The sequence below is a fragment of the Microtus pennsylvanicus genome, chromosome 13, assembly GCF_037038515.1.
Source record: "Microtus pennsylvanicus isolate mMicPen1 chromosome 13, mMicPen1.hap1, whole genome shotgun sequence".
NCBI classification, from domain to species: domain Eukaryota; kingdom Metazoa; phylum Chordata; class Mammalia; order Rodentia; family Cricetidae; genus Microtus; species Microtus pennsylvanicus.
The window spans coordinates 16,342,243-16,354,309 of record NC_134591.1 but is presented as its reverse complement, the minus strand read 5'-3'; the positions used below and the strand labels follow the sequence as shown (position 1 = coordinate 16,354,309).

Below are 12,067 nucleotides of genomic sequence, written 5' to 3'. Positions count from 1 at the left end.
CTCTGGGGGATGGAAAGACATATGTGCTGCTGGACAGTGGAGATTTCAATCAGTCCAAATGCAAGGAGGCCAGTGAGACATAAGGCTCAGAAAATATAAATTATATTATATGGTAAAATAAATAAAATGGGAATAACAAATGAGAAATTTACAGGTATTTAAAATATGTTCCTAGCATAAATATGAGACAGTAGAAAAGAACAGTTTGAAGGTTTTACATAATTCTTGTTTTTGTTTGTTTTGAAAAATATACATATCATTTGTAAAAGATGTGAAGCTGTGTGTATTTATTGTCATATCTGTCATATATGGTTTAGTTCCTGCAAAAATTGTCTGTGTTAAAATTATACTTTTAATATACATATTATTTTACAAATATATGGATATGTATGTTATTACTCACATATAATGCAATAACCAAAAAGTGTATTGGCAATTTATGGAAATATTATTATTATGGTTGTACACACATGAGATAAGATATGTTTCAGTAAGTAAACATGATACATATCAATAAATTGTGGTAATTATTATTTCAGTATTATTTTTATTAGTTATTGTTTGGAGATCATCTTTCTAAATATTCTGAACTAGTAACACCAGGGAGGAAATACACGTTTTCTTCTGGTCATCAAACAAACATTTATTAAATTCCAAGCAACAGATATGGTAGTAAATGAATATATATTAGAGAAAAACACACATTAAGTGGCTTGAGTTTATAATCAAAGATTTTTTATTTTACTTTAGCATTTAAATTTCTAATATTCACTAAAAATTATGCTGGAATTTATTGCAAATAGAATATGAAACTAAACAGAGTTTGCTTAAATTAATAATACAAAATGTTATACATTAGAAGGTACATTTCTCATTTCCAGATAATAGTTATCACTCTGTCTTTAGATTATTCAAATTTTTAATGAAAGTCTGTTTTGTTATGTGTTCTAGCCTGGATATCAATTACTTCTAAGAATTTTCTATTGCAAGGAATATTCAGCAATATGAATCTTTCACTACCTTGTTGTTTTGCCTTTACCATTTCTGAGTTAGTAATTTATTTTTTATTAAATGTGTAGAAACGCTGAAAGTCCGATGTCAATTCTAAAATTTTACAATTATTAGGATGATCACTTAGAAATATCATAAATGTCTTCCTATCATGCATAATTGAAATGATTGCTATAAATGGGAATAAACAAGCAATAGTATCTCTAACTAAAAAACAAATTCAATGGCTCAGTCATGATGTTGACAGGCGTCAATATCAATAGATGGTTCTTAGATGAAATGCATATAAAGTTCATACTAATTAGTTTATGAAGTAGACTGAAACATCAGGTTTTTTTTTTGTGTGTGCCAGAGAGACTGCCTACTGTCAAGCAATCAAGCACTACCCACTTTAATTGCAATTTATTCCAAGAAGCACAATCTATTGATTCTAGCATACACTTATGTCACAGCAGTATCATTATTTGACTTTGTTTTAACAGCTTCAAAAGGTTAGAAACTTAGAGACCACTGTGCAAGAAGCCATTAAAAATCTGAGTTGTTAGCACTCTGTGCCGAAGCAATGGTCACTATGTAGAGAATTACATTCAGGACTTGGGAAATAATAATATAATTTATGTACTCAGAATGAACTTGTGTTTTCCTATAACAAATATTATTTAATAATTACAAAGTAGAAACAAAAGCAGAAGGATAAATATAATTATCTGTCTTTTACAAGTAACTAATTGCTTAGAGATGCAAATTTTCCAGACTCCATTAAAATGTTAAAAGCCATCTATCTCACTCCAAAGCATATACTTAACATCTTGCATTAGATTTTTATAGTAAACATTCTGTGGTACGGCAGTCATCTGGACATGTTTACTTATGTTTAAATTATTGATACACAGTTTATCCAAGTAAGTATTGTACACAAACATGATTGCTAAACTATAAAATGTCAATTTTTATCACTTTCATTTGTTCCAAGTTATAACTTGAGGATATATTTTATTTTGTATGCATTGGAATGGCAGGATGGTAGAATTCCATTAAGAACTTTTAGTTTTCAAAAACAAATGCATTCAGAGTACCTGGTAAGATAACTCTTGTAGCTTCCCAAACTCTTCTATTTAGAGAATACATAAGTTAGATTTTATGCTTCATGAACCCACAAACAAACATACACACACACACACACTTTCTGACTGGGACTAAGTAAATGATGAGCTTCTACTGTTGCATGAAATCTTCTATTAGCATGTTTATTCAGTTATGAGAGAGAGCTTGAGAGAGAATGGGAGATGGATTTTTTTTTTGTCTCATTCAGAGCTTTTCTATCTCTAATGCTTTTATATTTTGCTTTTTAGTAAACTTTTATTCACAGAATAAATACATGTATTTAATTATATCAAAAGAACATAGACCTAGTATAATGTTCTCATTTTTGCAGGTGAAGAAATGAAGAATCAAAAAAGTAAAGGACCTCTCTGAAAATCGCGTAACTAGTAAGTACTATCTGTGGATCAAGTTAAATCGTCCTCCTTCTGAGTTCTTCTCTATATAAAAACATAGATTTTCATTTCAGATAAGACAGTTTAAAATCTCAGTTCCTATTTTCTACCACAGTGATGCAGCAGCACCAATGGTGTACATGTTGCATGGTTTCTTGCTATTTCCAAATGTGTTTCAGATATCTTTTTCAAGAGGATGAATAGCTGATGAGTTGGGATATCAAAAGAAAGTCATTAACATCCCATTGAGAACTTTCTGTGTCCTACAGCCTTAAGGGGATTATTCTTATTTAATCTTCATAAAGCATTGTAATAAAGGTGGTTTATCTCTATATAGTGCAAATAAATCGAGGCTATAAGATGGTTGGTTGTTTGTAGAGGTGTTTAATGTTAGAGCTACATTATAGCACTTTATCTCTAAGCCTTTGATGATGCCAATGCTTGGTGTTGTATGAATTTGTTCTTATGAAACAATGGCAAAAGTGGTCATCATTGAAATTGTGTAACATATTAGATTATAACTGCCTGTTCTTATAATATATGTGCTGTAACTCATATCTCAAGATACTGAAGTAGAAAATTAAAGATCAGCTTGGGTTGACACTATACATGCTCTAAGACATCTGTGCTCTTGCTTTGCCCCTAAGAGCAACTCCTGGAAAGCTTGTTGCCACAAAAAGAGTAAATGCGATGACATCTGTAAATGAGGAAAGAAATGTTGGGAAATCATATACATAACTCTATAACATCTGGAGACTTGACAGCTTGCCAAGTTAAGTGGAAGGAACATTCATGAGAGAGAGCCTTTAATTGACCTGACATACTATGAAAGAATTGGTAAAAGAAGCAATTAATAGTTTGAGTTGCATGAGCGATAGATATATGTAGTTAGATAAATCAATTCCTTTTGTAAGAGAGACAAAAATAGAAGCATAGGGGGAGGGAGCAAATTGAGAGACTTTGGTAATGGAGAGTAGATAAGTGACCGATGTGCTAAGGAAGAGTGGGGTATTTATCAAATAGTTGTGATGAGATATATCGAGAAAAGTCTTTTAATCCATCAAAAGTATTGAGCCTGTATATTTTTGTCATTTGTTTTTATGTGTTTAATGTAATAATCAAAGTTGCTTTGAAATATGTCGTGCATACTAATTTGTGAGCATGAATGCTTATGATTCAATAGTTTGAGAAATTAAAGTAAAATATTTTACTTTGATTTGCTAAGCAAAACAGGGGCATGTCCCTCCCAAGTATAAGTATTTTCATTTGTCCAGATATATTTTCTGTTTTGAGATTTTATATATATATGTATATATTAAATAATATGTATTTAATTATGTATATAATAAATAATATATGTATATATTAAAGTCTGTTTGAAAGAAGGTTGGTCATATATGTGTGGGTGCCCATGGAAGCCGGAAGAGCTGTCAAATCTCATGGAGCTGGAATTGTGAACAAAGTCACATCCTCTGGAACAGCAATAAGTGCTCATAACCAGTGGACATTCTAATCAGCCTTATTCAGATTTCTATAATAACACTGAGAGATAAAAAAATAAACTTTTTTTCAATTGCCCTTTACATCACAAACATCTGTTGAATTAATAAATGACTCCTGTCTTACCAATCTACATTGAAAATATGTCCCATGAGATGAGAATAAATAAACTGTATTTAATTTTCTGGAATATTATCCCTTCTGGCAGAAGATTTTAGAAGAGAGTCTCCTTAGGTTTAGGGGAGGCATGTCTCTGTATTCCTGTAATGTGTGTTTTAGGAAGAGAGAACAGTTAAAGAGTGCTTACTTAGTTTATGTCCCAGGACAGAATTAAAATAGTAAAGTGCTTTGCTAGGTTAACAAAGAAATAGCATCCATGAAAGAATCTTCATAACAGAAAAGAATTACTTAGCACCCTGAAGAAACAAACAAAAATCAACTGCTTGGTTGTAACATGCAGGAAAGATCTTATGGGTTATTCCCTTTACTGGCTGGTTGTATGTCAACTTGACGCAAGCTAGTGTCGTTTGAAAGGAGGGAGTCTCAATTATGAAAATGTCTCCGTATGATCAGGCTGTAGGGCATTTTCTTAACTAGGAATTGAAAGGGGAGGCCACAGAGTGTTGTGGGTAGCACCATCCCCAGGATGGTAGTCTTGAGTTCTTTAAGAAAGCAGGCTGAACAAGCCGTGGGAGCAAGCCAATCAGAAATACTCCATGACCTCCATATTCGTTCCTGCCTCCATGTTTCTTCCTGGCTTATTTTCCTGTTTTGATGTCTTTTGATGATAAATCATGATGTGGAAGCCAAGATAAATAAACCATCTTCTCCCTAAGTTGTTTTGGCCATGATTTTCATCACAGCGATTATATGTAACCTTAATGCAGAGAGCCCCTAACCTAGACTCTCAGTACAAGACAACATCTCCAAAGAAGGTCTTTTCTAAATTCCTCAGGAATGCCTTCAATGTTTAGTGTTTCCTCTGGGACTTCAATTGATTAATGACAACAGTATCCTGATGCTTACTAATTATGATCTTAAAAAGTATGACTATAAAATTCTGAACAAACCTCTCCCCCTTTTATGGCTCAATTGAAACTTTAGCTATAAATTTTAGTTTAAACATCGTATCACTTTTAATTTACTAAATTGGTTTTCAAAATAGGTTCTAATGTACTCCAAACTGGTCTAATATTTGCCCCATAGACCAGGCTGGCCTTGATAATTTTTCATCATCTTACTATCTGAGGGCCAGAATTACAGTTTTAAAACATCAGGCCTGGATCTTTTATATTTACCAAGCCATATATATATCCTCAGCTCACCTATGAACACCTAAAAATCATATATGCATTTGTATATGATATATATATTTAATATGTAATATATAACTTTGGTAATATGTGTATATACTAAAGTTGTGCATTGTATAGCATAGCTCATATTTTCTCCTATTGCACAAGCTCACACCCTCTCTCTAAAGAAATGTCTTTGCTATCAGACATGTTCCTAAGTCAGTGTGTATTAACAGTTCTGCTCTTTTAAGAAAGCAGCACTTTGATGTAGGAACCATTCAAGCAAGTTCTATATATAAATCTGACATTCTATTTATTCAGGACTATAATGAAAAGATGAGTGTAAGCTTGAGGTGTGAAAGAAAGACAGCATCACAGCTTTATCTACAGCTACAAGAAATGTCAAAGAGGCCAGTCTTGTGACTGTTTGATGTGAGTTATCTGTACCATTGTACATGTCTGCCGCCTAATGTAGATATTGGTGGATGCTATACTTTGTTACTGAAAGAATTTGTCTGTTACATTCACTTATTTGTAAAAGTATTTTCAGTGAAAGGTTATGATCAAATAGATAATAATCTAGCATTAAATTTCAGTCAGCTGTTTCAAAAATCATTCTAACAAATGCTTAAATGTCACTTGTTCTGCAGAAGGAGTTTGTACAGGGACCAGGCACAACGTTACTCTTGACACAGGGCTGTATAAAACATATTTCCTATCCTGGCTTTGGCTTACCCACAAAGACTTACGGAAGTTCCACTACTGTCTTCTATTTATACATTCTTAGTTGTTCTCTGGATTCAAAATAAATTGAGGTTCATGTGATAAAGAATAAAATGTATCATTGCTTTTTAATATCGAATATCATAAACCAAGAATTTCTGTGTTCCCAATGAAACTAAGTAATGTATTTTCCAATGCTATGGTTTACAAAGACAGGATTTTTGAAAATGTGTTATAAGATGAAAGATACCTTTATACTGTTAATGATACACTTTGATATATAGGCCCAAGTCATAGATTCTGTGAAAAACAAAGCTTTGGTGAAAATATGGGACTATTACTTGCATTTGAACAGCATCTTAACTGTTTTTGTGCATCAGTTCTTCCGTAATCTGTTCCTATGACTTCTTCTCAGCACTAAGCAAAGAGGATCATATTTCTGATAGGCATACAGAGATTGCTTTCCATTTGCATTTATTTTCATTTTTATTTTACTAAAATGTCTGACAATTGGTATGATGGAACAGTACTCTGAAGATTTCATGGGAGGATTCAAACTTTAATGTCAATCTGAACTGTACATTGAAATACTCTTTCATTAAATAAATAAAAATATTTTCTGACTGAAATATGATTTTGATCACATTTATACTTCTTGATTTGTTTAAATTCCCACATACAAATGAGGAATTAAATGATAATTTAATGTATAGTCTTGATTAATATATATGTTTAATATCACAACTTTTATGTATTAAAAGTTGAGCACTAGAGAGATAACTCAAAGGTTAAGAGCACTGGCTATTTTTCCAAATGACCTAGGTTCAATTCCCAGTACCCACATGGTGACTCACACCCATCTGTAACTTCATTCCAAGGGGATCTGAAACTTTCATCTGGCCTCCATAGTTACTAGGCATACATATGATTGACAGAAAGATATGCTGGCAAAATCCCCTCAAAGTTTTTAACAATGGAATGTTTATAATTTATTAGAACATATTAATTAATATTATCAATGTAAATTTTATTTTCTTATGGATGTTAAGATCAAAGCCATAACTTGAAACATATTAGTTTACTTTCTATTGCTGTGATAATCATCATAACCAAAAGTAACATAGGTGAAGGGAAAGTTTGTTTCAGATTGTCATCCCTCACTGAGGGATGCGAGGGGAGAACTCAAGGTACGAATTTAGAGACAGGAACTGAAGCACTGACCTTGGACTAATAGCTCTTACATATTTTTTGTCCATATTTTGGATTAAGTTGTCTTTTGCATACAATCCAGGACCACCTCCCAAGGTGTAGCATTGCTCAGTGTAGGCTGGACCCTCTCACATGCATCATTAGTCCAGAAAAAGTCCCACAGACTTGCCTATGGGCTAATAAAATGAAAGCATTTTGTTTTAATCGAACCTTCCTCTTCCCAAAATGACCCTGGCTTTAGTCAAGTTGAAAAAAATCTAACCATGATGGAGGAAGGTCATTGGTTAAAAAAAAATAAAGAAACTGCTTGACTGGCCCTCATAGGTTAGAGCATAGGTGGGTGGAGTAAACAGAACAGAATGCTGGGAGGAAGAGGAAGTGAGCTCAGACTCGACAGCTCTGCTCTCTGGAGCAGAGACGCCATGCTGCCCTCTCCCGGGAAGATGCGATAGCTCTGCTCTCTGAAGCAGATGCGATGGAGCAAGCGGCCAGGTCAGACATGCTGAATCATTCCTGATAAGCACACCTCGTGGTGCTACATAGATTAGAAATGGGTTAAGAGGCTGAAACTAATGGGCCAGGCAGTGTTTAAAAGAATACAGTTTGTGTGTTGTTATTTCGGGGCATAAGCTAGCCAGGCGGCCAGGGTGCTGGGGACGCAGCCCCACCGCTCCTACTACTACATAACAAAAGTATATCTAAATCCACGTAGACAACAACATTTGGAAGGCTAAATTGTGCTGTTAGAATGTTTATCTTTCCATATATATTTGCCTATGAACTGTCAATCAATTAGTCAATCAATCAATCTATCTATCTATCTATCATCTATCTATCATCTATCTATCTATCTATCTATCTATCTATCTATCTATCTATCTATCTATCTATCTATCTATCAATCATCTATCTACCTACCTACCTGCCTACATATCTCTTATCTATTATTTATTTAATTTGGCTGCCAACCTATTCTACTCTTATCCAAAGAAAACTTTCATTCAATTTTATTTTTAATTCATAATAAAATTCATTTATCTGCATGCTATGGAGGTAGTTTATATTAGAATGAGGTAATAATATAATGTGCCAGTCTTTCCTTACACTAAATTAAGCCAAATCAGACAACAATGCTACAGTTATGAGCCTGGAAAAGAAAAGGAGATGATGATTCAATATTCTGGCAAACTGCAGTATCTGCTGATGTTGCGTCTGCAAGACAGCTGACCTGGCAGGGTGCATCTAGTGTTTCTTAGCTCTGTGTTTTCCATTCAAAATTCTATGCTCTTATCTCTTCATTGTACATAAAGAAACACTATATCACTATGTCTGTAGCAGAAATTATGTTTTTCCCTACTACCCAGTTCCCAGTTTCAACTATTGCTTACAGTGTAACTCTTGCCCATCTCTCAAATTTAACATTACAGTTCATTTACCATTTGTTTGTGTGGACATACTATCTTGCTTCAGATACAGCTCTGAACAGTTCCTGTCTGGTTATTATTTGCTGATTTTCTATTCCTCCATCAATTATATAGAATTGCTCTTCTCTTTCTTTCATTTTCTTGGCACTTAGCCTCTTAACTTTCTCTATTAGACATACTCTTCTTGGAAGTTAGAGCACTCTTTCTTGCTGATCCTTGTTCTATTCTTAATTGGATGTAAACTCAGGCCAATGCTACCTAAGCAAAGTTATATATCTGATTCTATAACCCATGTAAACTTCTGCAACACAATCTTCCACAAATTTCCCATAGTGTGATGGTTTGAGTAAAAAGAAAACCTTTGCCCTCCAAAATCCCTTTTAATTTCTCCTCTATTTCTCTGGTTACTTACTCATCTCCTTTCAGATTTTATGAATTTATCTTTGTTTTCACCTCATTTTAGCTTACTATGAGATTAAACACTCTAGTCTACGAATGACATTAGAAGTGATTGCTTGGCTCAATAAAAGCAGCACAGTGAATGATCTGTGTGCTACTTCATATAGAGAGATTGATGAGTTTATTGTTCTTGATTATTATGTTTACCTGTGAACTTCTGAGAAAAAATTTACAGAAAGACATACCTACAAATGTTTCATTCTGTCATTTCTGGGATACGGACACAATGATTGGTTTAAGTTGTGTGACCCAAGACTACTAATAAGGAATACCTTCTAGGATTTGTATAGCAAGGAGGGCAGTGTTATGGAAGCTCTGAGCAGAGGAGAAACAATCTTTTAACATGTACAGGGTTTTTCTTTAAAATGAATTCTTAGAAAGTCCTTTAATTTTCATCAAAATTGAAGGATAAAGAATCCCTTGCACTTCTCCTACCCTGCCTTGCACCATTACCACAGACCTGGCAGAGAAATGCATTTGTTATGCTTAATGAACTCTGATAATCATTGTCAAGCAAAGTTGAAAACTAAGTCCAAGAGGTCACTCTGCTGATTACTCTTAATGTTCACTCATTGCATTATCTTAAGTCTGAACAGATGTATCATAATATAAACACCATTATGGTTTGTACAGAGTATGTTTATAGTCATAAATTCCCATGTTCTTCCCATTCATTCTTTTGCTCCAGTGATTTTTGGCAATGAATAAGAATTCCTGTTTGTTTGATTCCATAGCTTTGCCTGTTTTACGATATCACCTAGTGATAATCCTACAGTATAACTATTTTTGGGCTAATGTATGTTAGTCAGTAATATGTATTTAAGTATCCCATATTTTTCTTTCTTGCAAACCCCAATTATTTATAGTGCCAAATCATAGTGCATTATTTTTGTCTCACATTTATCCATTCACATATTGAAGGATCTTGACTGTAGCAACTTTTAGCATTGTAAGTAAATCTGTATATGGATTCTTATATGAACATACAGTTTTGCATACCTTAGATAAAATGAGGTGTGTAATATTAGATTTATTGTTTTAAGAAAACACCAATCCATCTTACAAAGATAGATTTGAATTGTTTTTAACAATCGTGAGAGCAGTTCCTGTTGCTCCATATAATTAATGGTAGTTTGTACTTTCAAAATTAAGAGATTTTTCTCCTAATCATACAAAATTTTATTTTATTTTTTGAGAATTATTACACATAGCTAAAACAGGATTTGAACAAATCCACCCCCTTGTCCCCTTATTTTACGTCTCCCATAATCTCGACAAGTTTTACTTTCCAATTTCAGATTTTCTAAATCTTTTAAAGCTCACCACAATAAAGTAAATTTGTTTCTAAGACTTTGTTTATTCATCTTTGAGAGTTTCATACAGTGTACTTCTAGCTTAATCCTTCCCATACCACAGTTTCTCCAAGATCTACACTCCAAGCTTCATGTTTGTTCCTTCTCTTAACAAAAAACAAAAAGCCCGATGAAGCCACTAACAAAAAGGAAGTCTAATTGCAATTATTTCTGAGCAAGGACATGTTCTGGACTCCGGTTGCAATAACCAGTATCACTCTACTGAAGAAAATGGATTTTCCCTCTTCCAGTCAATATCGGCTCCAAACAGAGTCTTGGTTAGGAGTAGCGCATTGGAAGAAGTTTCCCTCCTTAGTGCTGATATTTTGAGAGCTTGTGTACGCTGTCCTGGTCTTGGTGAGTTCACATTTACAACTGCTTACTTTGTACAGAAATTGTTGTCTTGTTGGAATTGTGTGCATCTTCTTGCTCTTATAATCTTTCCACCCCCTTTTTCTCATAGATCCCTGATCTTTGAGTGGAGGGATTTGATAAAGGTATTTTATTTATGGCTCAATGCTCCAAAGTCTCTCACTCACTGCATGTTGTCCAGTTCTGGATCTCTGCATTCATTACCACCTACGTCAAGAAGATCCTTCTCTACAAGGATTGAGCCATTCACTCTTAGGAGTTTTATATAATATAATAGAACACTTTATGAAAAGTCTCATCTTAACAATATTATATATTTTTATTCTTGTATATTAGTTTTGTCTTTAATTATTATTTTCAATTTCTGTAACAGTTTCATACTTGATGTTCATATTTTGTTAAATTGATGCATAAACATTCAGTTAGGTTGTACATTGTTGTAAATTATGTTTTGTTTTCAGTGTAAGTTGAATTTGTTTATTTATGTTATATAGAATGTTTGACTTGTTCAGCTTTATATCTTGAACACTTGTTTCAATTGCTAGTCAGCTTCTAGAGTTTCACTGTCATTGCTGATGATTATTCCCTTGTATTTTGACAGAGATGCTTTAGTTACCTGCTTGTAAACACAGTTTCACTTATCACTTTGCTTAATTCTTCTTAAAAGTATTATTTCGTTAGGAAGCACTATCAGCATGATTAGAAATAAGTGATGGGCAAGAACATCTTCTCATTCTTTTTGATGTTAGTAGGAAGTGTATGAGTTCCTATTTATGAATTGTTCTTTTATATAGATTTCTACTGAATATATTTTACCAGGAAGAAGCATATATATATATTTCATCACTAATGTATTTCAGTATTTTTTCAAATTTTTCTATGTATATCATGTAATAAAATTTTCCTTAATATGTTGACATGATGGAGGAAAGTTAAATACTAAAGTTGTATTTAGGATTATTAACTTATCAACCCTTAAGCTTATTTTAATATTCTACTCTTCCACATTGAAGAATTATGTTCAGGCATTTCCTATCTTAAGTTTTGCAGCACCCTGCATATAATATACAGCTTGTGAATGCCTTGGCTTTAGCACCACAATCCTTTAAGTATATTTGCATGTATCTCCATGTAAACCAGACTTTTCAAAAAGCTCAGTATCATTTTGCATTTTCAGAATTAAAATGAAGAAAATTTGCATTCATCTTGATTAGCGTTTGGAAGGT

At 33.3% G+C, this 12,067-nt stretch overlaps 1 protein-coding gene across 27 annotated transcripts in view; it reads left to right on the top strand.

Moving 5' to 3' along the window:
• Window positions 1-12,067, top strand: part of Ptprd (protein tyrosine phosphatase receptor type D) — a 2,195,185-nt gene that overhangs the window by 277,151 nt on the left and 1,905,967 nt on the right. For all 27 annotated transcript variants that reach the window (XM_075945536.1, XM_075945538.1, XM_075945537.1 and 24 more), the window contains exon 2: window positions 2,447-2,501. The gene's annotated coding sequence lies outside the window, so the exon portion shown is untranslated. The remainder of the gene's footprint in view (window positions 1-2,446; window positions 2,502-12,067) is intronic.